General features: G+C 40.5%; 1 pseudogene; it reads left to right on the top strand.

Moving 5' to 3' along the window:
* LOC139849911 (protein RAE1-like) overlaps positions 1–12,720 on the top strand; it is a 268,156-nt pseudogene that overhangs the window by 104,854 nt on the left and 150,582 nt on the right.

Here is a 12,720-nt window from a genome sequence, read left to right as displayed (position 1 = left end):
AATATAACCTGTTCTTCGGGGGGTAAACTGTCAATTTCCTAACTTAAAATAAAAAGTTCACCCGAACCCTTCGACAGCCCGTATCTTTCTCCTCGCTCCGATTTAAATTTCACCAAACACTCCGTTAAACTCGAAATATTTTCACGAACAAAACGAAACTAACTACGTTCGAAACGGACACTTTTTAAAAAACGCTAACACAACGACAACCCGTATCTTCCCGCTCGCCGCGAGTTAAATTTTTCCGACAGCAGCGTCAGACTCAAAATAATTTTATGAAAAAACGATATTAACTACGTTCGAAACAAACACTTTTTAAAAAAACGCTAAACACAACGACAACTCGTATCTTCCTGCTCCCCGCGAGTTAAATTTTTTCGCCAACACTATCAGGCTCGAAATAATTTTATAAAAAAAGAAAAAAGAAACTAACTACGTTTGAACCGAACAGATTTTAAAAAACGCTAAAGACGGCGACACCAACGACGACGCACAACACATGGGTCGTTTTTCCTTCTGTAAAAAAACGGTGTTAAATATGAATACGCGGGCCGAAAGACCCCGCCGCACCGCGCGAGCCGGACCGGACTAGTTTAATACTATTATGATGGGGCGTGGATATACCAAACATAACTCTCTAAATTTATACAAGATGAAAATATTACAAAAAGCACGCACAATCTTTCGAGCACTTAAAACCCGGTTATTATAGCACTTATGTAACAACCCAACCAGTATTTAAATCAGCCCGTAATTTTTTTTTCTTAAATACATTAATATTTAGGTCTCAATTATGTTTCCAAAAACACCTTTAACAACAATAGTAAGTTCAATAAACTTTTAAACGTTTAATACATAGTTTAAATATCCGAATGGACAAACACAACCCGGCTATTTTAATTTCCAACAAAACCGAGCATGGTGATTGGGGATACGCTACCCAAACCTAATAAATCCAAAAGCACGTCCTCTAAAGCAAACTACGGAAGTCCACTAGTTCCCACGCTTACTCGAGCCACCGTCTCCATGCAAATCTATGAAAATGTAAACAACGAGAGGGTAAGCTAAAGCTTAGTGAGTGAAAATATACTACATACATATATATGCATAAAATGGAAACGCCACATAGTAATAATCAAATAACGCATACCGGAGCATCCAAGCATAAAGGCAAGTTAAGATAAGCATAGCATACGATCGCTATACAACAAGCTAATATAACCACAACGTAAGTTCACCAACGACGATATGAACAACGCCAAATAAGCTACACCCAGAGGGTTAGCTACATCACGACAATACTACAATATATATATATATATATATATATATATATATATATATATATATATATATATATATATATATATATATATATATATATATATATATATATATATATATATATATAAACAAAGCGTAAACCGCCCAAGGTTAACCTCTTAACCCAATACCGAATTCAACTACCGATTACCAAAATGAAGATTGGCCGAACTACACGAGCCTTAGTAAATCCGCAACCACATGAGACTACTATCTTCAATAACAAAACAACATCGAGGTTGGCCGAACTACACGAGCCTTAGTAATCCGCAACCACACGAGATCACTACCTCAATAAGATGACTGAACTACACGCATCATCGTGAATCCACATCCACACGTGACTCACTTCTCACAACTAACCCACGTCATCGGGATTATACAAATCCACATCATCGGGGTTACTCAACCACATTTCAAATACCAAATCCCACGACATCGAAATTATCCACATCACAAGACCATGTGATATCGTACACACAAAATGTGCACCTCGCCAAAGGTGATCAACCAAAACGCACAACCGTGCCAATTGGACCTATACACAAGTCCATCAAATCCACCTATATGTGAAGTGAGCTCTATAGCCGAGGTTCACTTCACCCGACCCGCACCCATCCTACACATACATATGCACATAGGATATTAACACTCACCTTGTTGCCTTGATGAATGCCACCGAAATAATCCGCAACTCGCCGATGGAATATACCTATCCCATTAATCACATAACAAGTAACATAATTAGGGTGGATATACGAATCAACCCAAATTGACAACTAGTGCAATTTCGACCTAAATGCACTTCCAAGCACAAACCGCGCCTAAACTAACCAATAATCACTAACACAAGTGAGAATGGTCCTAACATGCCAATTAAACTCAAACACAAGTGTTAAACACTTAACATTCTCAAAATCGCCCATAAACCCTAATTTTGACCCTTAAAAGTCAACATCTCACCATTTGCTAGTTTTGACTTCTAAACGCCATTAACTCAAATTTATACTTTAACTTAACTCATTTTAAGTTTATAAACCTTATTAAATCGACAATTGGGTCATAATCATCACCAAAACCTAATTTTGACTCTAATCAAAATTAGTCAACCAATTGAACCCAAATGGTTTCCAAAGCATCAATAATCACTAAATACTAGTGATTACACTCATTGCAAGTCTTACAAGCTTACATTTGTTCACTAAACTCAAAACCCGCCAACAACAATAAACCCAAATCTTGATGTTAATCTTCAATTAACAACTAATGGGGTTTCATTTATGCACATACAAGCCAAAAGCCCCAAATTTAGATGATGAACACGAAAATAAAATTCGGAGTTAGAGCTTACCACTAGTATCACCTTGTAGCTAAGAACGAGGAGAACAAAGTCGCCTCTTACGCCTTCGATCAAAACCCGAATCTTCCTTTCCAAAATCCCACTTGAATGATTTGAAGTATTTATGTTTTGAGAGAAATGGTGGAATAAAAATGGAAAAGAAAATAAAATAAATGAATGAGTGGACCAGAATTGGGGCTTAAATCTGCCCCATACGTGAAATGACAAAAATGCCCTCATTTATTCCTTTTTAAAAATGATGTCCAGCACTTTCTCCCGTTATAGGCCGCGGCGAGGCTGGGAAGCCCGCTGCGCGGCTTAAAGCTGAATTTCCATGTCGAGTATTTCAAAGGAAATCACCATCAGGTCACGTTATAGCCCGCGGCACGGCTTAAAGCTGGGACAGAATTTTGGGATGTTGCAACTCTCCCCCACTTAAATTCGATCACGTCCTGGTGATCCTAGTCACTTAACCGTCCGGACCTGCACTCTACGGTCCTCAAACAAATGTTTCAATCCGCCTTTCACCACACTTCTCGTTATCCTGAAGGTTAGTCCATTAACTAAATACACACTTGCACGTATTTCGAGCCGTGCAATACCCACAATATCTGTAGTCTATAACAATCACTTAGAATACGCGCAATCGCCACGTATTCTTCCAACTCCTCTAGGAAATTATTTTCACAGAGTCACCTTTAACAACTAAATCGTTACCCGCGATTCATCAAATCCACAAATCTGAGCACTAATACTTGCTCATTCCCTCACATCGGGAAAACCCAACCAATCTCGTACCGAGATATCAACCCCTTAGCGTACCATACCAAGTACAATGCTAAAAATAACCACGTCTCAACATAAGGTCAACAATCAAACCGATGAAGACCAAACAAAAGCGATCCCTTACGGATAACACTTACCACTTGACCTCCCTTGTAGTGTGCAATGCGACCAAGACGCACTATCATAAAATCGTAAGCAAACGACTAAATCCACTCTTATCCCAAACGACTATGGCAATGCTAAACTCAAGATGTACAAAATCGACTATTGTCACACCTTTAACAACATCTGAACGAAACACGGCTATCGCATCACTAATCACATATAAAGGTGACTCTGTATAAAACAACCAATAGTTCACACAACATGGTCCTTACGTGTAAGACCCGAATCCGAATTGTATATATATTGTATATAAATAATAGAAGCTGGAATCTGCGAAAGAGGAAGTGCGCGGTGCGCACTTGGATGCGCGACGCGCATAACGCCCTGACAGCTCACTCCTTGCTTTTAATTATTCTAAAGGGGCATTTTGGTAGTTTCACATGTTGAACGTGTTTAAGGCCCCAAGGTCAGTTTTGTGGGTTTCATAATGACACTAGGATTTTAGTGAGAAAAAGCTCATTTTCGAGAAGAAGAAGAAGGAATCTTGCTTAAGCTCGAGTTTTAAAGTTGTTCCTCTAGTCCCTAGCTACTTTTTGAGTATAGTGGTAAGTCCTAATCTTGATTTACGTACTTTAAATTGTTTAAGGGTTAGGGTTTTGGGTTAGTGATGAACCTAAAACCCATTGTTGGTAATTTTGGAAGCTTTTGGTTAAGATTGAGTCATGGGGACTCAAGAAGAACTAACCTAGGGTTTTAAAGTGATAATTGGTGTAATGAGTCTTAAATAGTTAGTTAATCACTAGCACACTTAGATATTTAGTAAGTGGGTGTTATTTGGGTGCGTTGATGACCCAAATGGGTGTGTTGACCTTGAAATGGGTCAAATAGGTCTTTAATGACCTAAGTTGTTTAATGAGTGTGAAAATGCAATAACCTTGTGTTGACAAGTGTATTAAAACCATATTGGGCTAAGTGTTAGGGTTTTGACGAGGTTGACCCAATGTTAGGGTTAAGAGTGCAAATGGGCTGAAATTGCGCTATGGGTCCAAATGACACTAGGATGGTGAGTGAGTTGGTTGACCAACTTGATTCTGTGATTGATTATATGCTTAATGTAATAGGTACATTACATTAAAGGTTGCAAGCTCGGTTATCATTCACGAAAGGCTTTAAGGTGAGTGGAATAATTATATGCGTAGGTATATAATGTATTTATTTGTGTAGCGTGAGTTGTGAAGTGTCGACGTGTTAAGACACCACGTTCACGAGACGAGTGAAGTGTCAATTTGTTAAGATACCACTCGGGGTGAAGTATCGATGTGTTAAGATGCCACCCCATGTATGATGACGAGTGAAGTGTCGACGTGTTAAGACACCACTCGAAGTGAAGTATCGACGTGTTAAAATGCCACTCTAAGAGTTATCACGGGTGAAGCGTAGACGTGCTAAGACGTCACTCGGGGTGAAGCATCGACGTGTTAAGATGACACCCGTGGGATTAGTGTACGACGTGTTAAGTACTCTAATAGTTATTATGAACACCGGTGGAAAATTCGAGTACCACTCCTTGTACGATTGGTTGACCATGATTATTGTGTTATAGTGTAAGCATATTATATTGTTCGAGTTATATATATATGTTATCTTTATGCTAGCTTGTGGTATTGCAGGTTAATAGCTTTGTAATTGCGATGATAAGCTAATTGTGTTGCTAGCATGTATGCGGTATGTGTGTAAGTGTTTGCAAGTAGGTATATTATATATGTATACGTATAACTATTGCATTCACTAAGCGTTTTGCTTACCCTCTCGTTGTTTACCTTTTTAGGCTCCGGCGTGGACAAAGGCAAGGGTATATGCTTGGATTAGAGATTTTACCTCTTTAGATTTGTTAGAGGAGGCTTTTGTAATTCGACCTAGGTTTTGGGTAGTTTAATCCCAAATATCATGCTCGTCTTTTGTTTGGTACTTCAAATTATGGGTCGAAAATACTTTGGTGTTGTACGGGTCGTGGTACCCTTTTTATAAACTCTAATCTTTGAATTTATGTAAACTACCTTGGGTGGTAACCGAAATTTCGCTGTATGGTTTTGGGTTTTGGAGTCATGGCCTTTTATGAGAAAATCTGGTAATCAGTACAAATGCGCGCCGCGCAATTTGGTGCGCACCGCGCAAACGGTTAAAAAATGCTGGGACTGGCAGGCTTGTTTTCCTGATCTGATTTTACATGTAAACGAGCGCCACGCATGGCTGCGCGCACCGCGCAAACTGCCAGACCGTTTTTATTTTAAAAAAAAAATGAGTTGTGTTTTCGGGTTATTCGATGTTGGGTTGTTACAAGTGGTATCAGAGCATGGTCTAAGGGATTTAGGTGACTTGAGATAGGTGCATAGACTTAGACTTTATTGTGTGCGCTTTATGCGGGACTTGTAGAACTTCGGGTCGGACCGGGTTTGGTTAGTGCATAGGTTTATGTAAACTAACCTTGCGCTATCTGTTTTGTGTTGTATTTGGAATCCATCAAGCGAAATAGACGTTGTACTAGCAAGTTAATGCAAGATGCTCGAGTAACAATGACTAGCTACCATTGTTACGGGTGCAAATCAGGTCAAACAAGTGATGTACGACGATTGTTGAGTAAGATGGGGCGGTAAGGTGTATACGTGTATATGTATGTGTCATTCCTTTTCGTTTCATTGTTTAACCCACTTATCGAGAGGGCACTCATTCCTTGTGAGTGCCCTCTCGATAAGAAGACGAGGTATGGTTGTAGCATGTTGAGGGGTGATGCCAAGTTGTAGTGGGATGCAAAAATCCAACTTTACGGTGAAGAACAATGTATGGAATTCATGTGGGATGAATTCAAGGTGGAATTTTTCATGAAATACCGAACTTCGGCCGATCTTTCAAGGCTCAAAGACGAGTTGCGTACCTTGAGGCAAGGGTCAATGGACTTGAACACTCCTAAGTCCACTTTCTTGGCAAAGACCCAATTTTGCCTGGAGTATGTCGGTAATGATCACATGTTGAAGGAAGACTTTTACCGAACTTTGAACAATAATTATCAAGAAAAGATTAGTGTGAACGCCATCAAAAGCTTTGATGAGTTGTTTGATATGGCCAAAGGTTTCGAGTCGCTCGTTTTGATAAAGAGTGGCTTTACGTTTGGCAAAAGAAAGTTTGAAGGTTCGAGTCATTCGAACTTTACAAACAAGAAGAACAAGAAGGGCTCCGAGAGTGTTGGTAGTGTGAAGAAAGGTGCTTCCGGAGAATTTTCTTATGCGTGCTATAATTGTGGACAAAAGTGTCATAAGGATCGTGATTGTCCGAAACCATCATCTATAATCAAGCTCACCTATTTCAATTGTGGTAAAGAAGGGCACCGAAGGACGGAGTGTCCCGACTTGTGGGGTGATCATGTTAAGAAATTGGAGAAAGCGGCGGGTACAGCTCGGGGGTGAAATTATTTGATGACTAATGAGGAGGCCAAGTAATCCAAAGAAGTTGTCTCAGGTACTTTCATGGTTAACTCTAATCAGGCAAGGATACTATTTAATAGTGGTGCTAATTTGTCATTTGTGTCGCCAAGATTTGTGTTTAAGCTTAACAAACTGCTAGCTAAGTTAAGTCATCCGATAGAAGTCAAAATAGCGGATGGCAAGACGGTGCTAGGGGTTGATGTATGTAAGGAGTGTAATGTTGTGTTTGGTACCAAAACGTTTAAAATTGATCTCATTCCGATGACTTTGGGTGAGTTTGATATTGTTGTTGGTATGGATTGGCTTGATCTTTATAGAGCTGATATTGCATGCCATGATAAGTTCATTCGTGTGAAGACCCCAAGTGGGGGAGAGTTGATTATTCATGGCGATAAACGAAGAAGACTCGTACCATTATGCACTTATGCACGGGCGCGACGTTTTCTTAAGAGTGGTGGTGTGGTTTTTCTTGCCCATGTTGTTGATACTCGTGAGGAACCACCATCTATTCATGAAATTCCGGTAGTGAATGAGTTTGAAGACGTTTTTTCGGATGAGTTACCGGGTGTTCCGGCGGAAAGACAAGTTAAATTTCGCATTGAGTTGGTTCCGGGAGCTACTCCCATTGCTAAAACTCCTTATCGTTTAGCGCTGACGGAAATGCAAGAATTATTAAATCAAACCCAAGAGTTGCTTGAAAAGGGTTTTATTCGACCGAGTTCCTCGCCATGGGGTGCTCCGGTGTTATTTGTGAAAAAGAAAGACGGTAGTATGCGGATGTGCATCGATTACCGGGAGTTGAACAAAGTGACGATCAAGAATTGTTATCCGTTGCCTCGGATTGACGATTTATTTGACCAACTCCAAGGTGCAACATATTTTTCTAAGATTGACTTACGGTCCGGCTATCATCAAGTGCGGGTCCGTGAGGAAGATATAGAGAAAACGGCTTTCCGAACGCGTTACGGGCATTTTGAGTTTGTGGTTATGCCCTTTGGTCTTACGAATGCACCGGCGACATTCATGGATCTTATGAACCGAGTGTGCCAACCTATGTTGGACAAGTCAGTTATTGTGTTCATTGACGACATACTTGTTTATTCGAAGAGTATGAAGGAACATGAACACCATTTGCGTGAAGTATTGAAGACGTTGCGGAAGGAAAAGTTGTATGCAAAATTCTCCAAATGTGAATTTTGGCCAAGGGAAGTGCAATTCCTTGGCCATATTGTGAATCGAGAAGGTATTCAAGTAGATCTGGGGAAGATATAAACGGTGAAGAGTTGGGGAAAACCGACTACGCCTATGGAAATTCGAAGTTTTCTAGGGTTGGCCGGTTATTATCGTCGATTTATCCAAGAATTTTCTAAAATTGCTTCTCCTTTGACGAAGTTGACGAGGAAGAACGTGAGGTTTAATTGGGAAAACGAGCAAGAGATTGCTTTCCAATTATTAAAGGAGAAATTGTGTCAAGCTCCGGTGTTGGTATTACCGGAAGGGATTGAAGATATGAAGGTTTATTGTGATGCCTCATTAAACGGAATTGGGTGTGTTCTAATGCAAAGGGGTAAGGTCATCGCTTACGCCTCTCGACAATTAAAGGAACACAAAAAGAGATACCCGACTCATGATCTTGAATTGGCGGCGGTAGTTCATGCGTTGAAAATTTGGCGTCACTACTTGTATGGTGTCAAGTGTACGGTTTATTCGAATCACAAGAGTTTGAAACATCTCTTTGATTAATGAGATTTGAATTATCGTCAACGTAGGTGGATGGATGTGGTGAAGGATTATGATTGTGAGATACTTTATCATCCGGGCAAAGGCGAATGTGGTCACGGATGCGTTAAGTAGAAAGAGTCAACATCCGGCGATACGAGTAGGATCGTTACGCATGATTATTACTAACGATTTTCTTGTAAAGCTTGGTGAGATTCAAATTGAAGCTTTTGTTAACAACAAACATGAGGAACGAATCGTGGAGTAAACGGAGTCCATTACCTTAGGCCCGCATAGTTTGTTGTCTTATCAAGGTAGAGTGTGGGTACCTAGGATGGGTGATTACCGAAGGGTGCTACTTGATGAAGCACATAAGTCAAAGTATTCTATTCATCCGGGTGCAACAAAGATGTACTATGATTTGAAGAAAGAGTATTGGTGGCCCGGCATGAAACGTGATGTGGTTAAGTATGTTGAGCAATGCATAAAAGCCGTGTGGTAAGTTACAACCATTAGAAGTCCCGAAATAGAAATGGGAACACATTACCATGGACTTCATTACTAATTTACCAAAGACGGCGAGAACCCAATATGATACGATTTGGGTGATAGTTGATAGATTGACGAAGAGTGCTTTGTTTCTTCCCATTCGGGAAACGATCTCGTCGGAGACTTTGTCCAAGTTGTTTATCAAGGAGGTGATATCGAGACATGGGGTTCCTATATCTATTTTTTCAGATCGAGACACTCGTTTCACGTCTTGGTTTTGGAATAAGTTTCATGAAGATATGGGTATCAATTGAGAATGAGCACAGCATATCATCCTCAAACGGAAGGTCAAACCGAGCGTACGAATCAAACGTTGGAAGATATGTTAAGGGCGTGTGTTATTGATTTCGGTGGTAGTTGGGATGAGCACTTGCCCTTGGTGGAATTCTCGTACAATAATAGTTACCATACTAGTATTGGAATGCCACCTTATTAGATGCTTTATGGGCGTAAATGTCGAACTCCTATTTATTGGGGGAGGTGGTTCAAAGGGAAATCGGGAGTACCGATCTGGTTTTAGAGATGAATAGTAAGATTGAGATGATTCGGGCTCGACTTAAGGCAGCGCAAGATACACAAAAATCTTATGCCGATAAAGGAAGGCGAATGATTGAGTTTCAAGAAGGTGACATGGTGATGCTTAAGGTTTCGCCATGGAAAGGTGTTATTCGATTTTGAAAGCGAGGAAAGTTGGCTCCTCGATTTATTGGTCCTTTCAAGGTTTTGGCACGTGTTGGTGAGGTTGCTTATAGACTAGAGTTTCCCGAAGAGCTTGCGGGGATTCATAACACGTTTCATGTTTCCCATCTCCGTAGGAGTCTTGCGGATGACTCGACTTGGGTGCCATTAGATGAGATTACCTTGAACAACAAGCTAGAGTATGTGGAAGAACCGATAGCTATCCTTGATGAAAAGGTTAAATTGTTGTGTAACAAGGAGGTGAGGACCTTTAAGGTCCAATGGCATCATCGAAAGGGTTCCGAGTTCACATGGGAATCCGAAGAGTTTGTTTTGGTATATCTTCCAGCTTGTCATGCGGAGTGGATTGCGAGGACGCAATCCGAATCAAGTGGGGGAGAGTTGTAAGACCCGAATCCGAATTGTATATATATTGTATATAAATAATAGAAGCTGGAATCTGCGAAAGAGGAAGTGCGCGGTGTGCACTTGGATGTGCGGCGCGCATAACGCGCTGACAGCTCACTCCTTGATTTTAATTATTCTAAAGGGGCATTTTGGTAGTTTCACATGTTGAACTTGTTTAAGGCCCCAAGGTCAATTTGGTGGGTGCCATAACTTCATTTTCATCCACCTTATCACTTCCACATTCATTTTAGAGAGAGAGAGTAAGATTTTAGTGAGAGAAAGCTCATTTTGGGGAAGAAGAAGAAGGAGTCTTGCTTAAGCTTGAGTTTTAAAGTTGTTCCTTTAGTCCCTAGCTACATTTTGAGTATAGTGGTAAGTCCTAATCTTGATTTCCTTACTTTAACTTGTTTAAGGGTTAGGGTTTTGGGTTAGTGATGAACCTAAAACCCATTGTTGGTAATTTTGGGGGCTTTTGGTTAAGATTGAGTCATGGGGACTCAAGAAGAACTAACCTAGGGTTTTAAAGTGATAATTGGTGTAATGAGTCTTAAATAGTTAGTTAATCACTAACACACTTGGATATTTAGTAAATGGGTGTTATTTGGGTGCGTTGATGACCCAAATGGGTGTGTTGACCTTGAAATGGGTCAAATAGGTCTTTAATGACCTAAGTTGTTTAATGAGTGTGAAAATGCAATAACCTTGTGTTGACAAGTGTATTAAAACCATATTGGGCTAAGTGTTAGGGTTTTGACGAGGTTGACCCAATGTTAGGGTTAAGAGTGTAAATGGGCTGAAATTGCACTATGGGTCAAAATGACACTAGGATGGTGAATGAGTTGGTTGACCAACTTGATTATGTGATTGATTATATGCTTAATGTAATAGATACATTACATTGAAGGTTGCAAGCTCGGTTATCATTCACGAAAGGCTTGAAGGTGAGTGGAATAATTATATGCGTAGGTATATAATGTATTTATTTGTGTAGCGTGAGTTGTGAAGTGTCGATGTGTTAAGACACCACGTTCATGAGACGAGTGAAGTGTCGATGTGTTAAGACACCACTCGGTGTGAAGTATCGATGTGTTAAGATGCCACCCCATGTATGATGACGAGTGAAGTGTCGACGTGTTAAGACACCACTCGGAGTGAAGTATCGATGTGTTAAGATGCCACTCTAAGAGTTATCACGGGTGAAGCGTCGACGTGCTAAGACGCCACTCGGGGTGAAGCATCGACGTGTTAAGATGCCACCCGTGGGATTAGTGTACGACGTGTTAAGTACTCTAATAGTTGTTATGAACACCGGTGGGAAATTCGAGTACCACTCCTTGTACAATTGGTTGACCATGATTATTGTGTTATAGTGTAAGCATATTATATTGTTCGAGTTATATCGTTATGCTAGCTTGTGGTATTGGAGGTTAATAGCTTTGTAATTGCGATGATAAGCTAATTGTGTTGCTAGCATGTATGCGGTATGTGTGTAAGTGTTTCCAAGTAGGTATATTATATATGTATACGTATAACTATTGCATTCATAAGCGTTTTGCTTACCCTCTCGTTGTTTACCTTTTTAGGCTCCGGCGTGGACAAGGGCAAGGGTATATGCTTGGATTAGAGATTTTATCTCTTTGGATTTGTTAGAGGAGGCTTTTGTAATTCGACCTAGGTTTTGGATAGTTTAATCCCAAACACCATGCTCGTCTTTTGTTTGGTACTTAAACTTATGGGTCGAAAAATACTTTGGTGTTGTACGGGTCGTGGTACCCTTTTTGTAAACTCTAATCTTTGAATTTATGTAAACTACCTTGGGTGGTAACCGAAATTTCGTTGTATGGTTTTGGGTTTTGGAGTCATGGCCTTTTATGAGAAAATCTGGCAATCAGTACAAATGCGCGCTGTGCAATTTGGTGCGCACCGCGCAAACGGTTAAAAAATGCTGGGACTGGCAGGCTTGTTTTCCTGATCTAATTTTACACGTAAACGCGCGCCGCGCATGGCTGCGCGCACCGCGCAAACTGCCAGACCGTTTTTATTTAAAAAAATGAGTTGTGTTTTCGGGTTATTCGATGTTTGGTTGTTACATTACGACCCCACCATCGGCGTATAAAACAACCAATAGTTTACACATCCAATAACATGAAGGCTGGCCGAAAACTACATGCGCCTTAGTGAATCCACACCACACGCGACTCACTACCTCCACCGCACAACAATCAGGATTGGCCGAACTACACGTACCCTAGTGAATCCGAACTATACGAGAGTCACTATCCCAAAAGAATGACCGCATCCACACGTGTCATTATGAATCCGAACTACACGAGT

This window comes from Rutidosis leptorrhynchoides, chromosome 1 (genome assembly GCF_046630445.1).
Source record: "Rutidosis leptorrhynchoides isolate AG116_Rl617_1_P2 chromosome 1, CSIRO_AGI_Rlap_v1, whole genome shotgun sequence".
Taxonomy (NCBI): domain Eukaryota; kingdom Viridiplantae; phylum Streptophyta; class Magnoliopsida; order Asterales; family Asteraceae; genus Rutidosis; species Rutidosis leptorrhynchoides.
The sequence above is the reverse complement of the archived record's forward strand: the minus strand, read 5'-3'. Positions and strand labels throughout refer to the sequence as shown.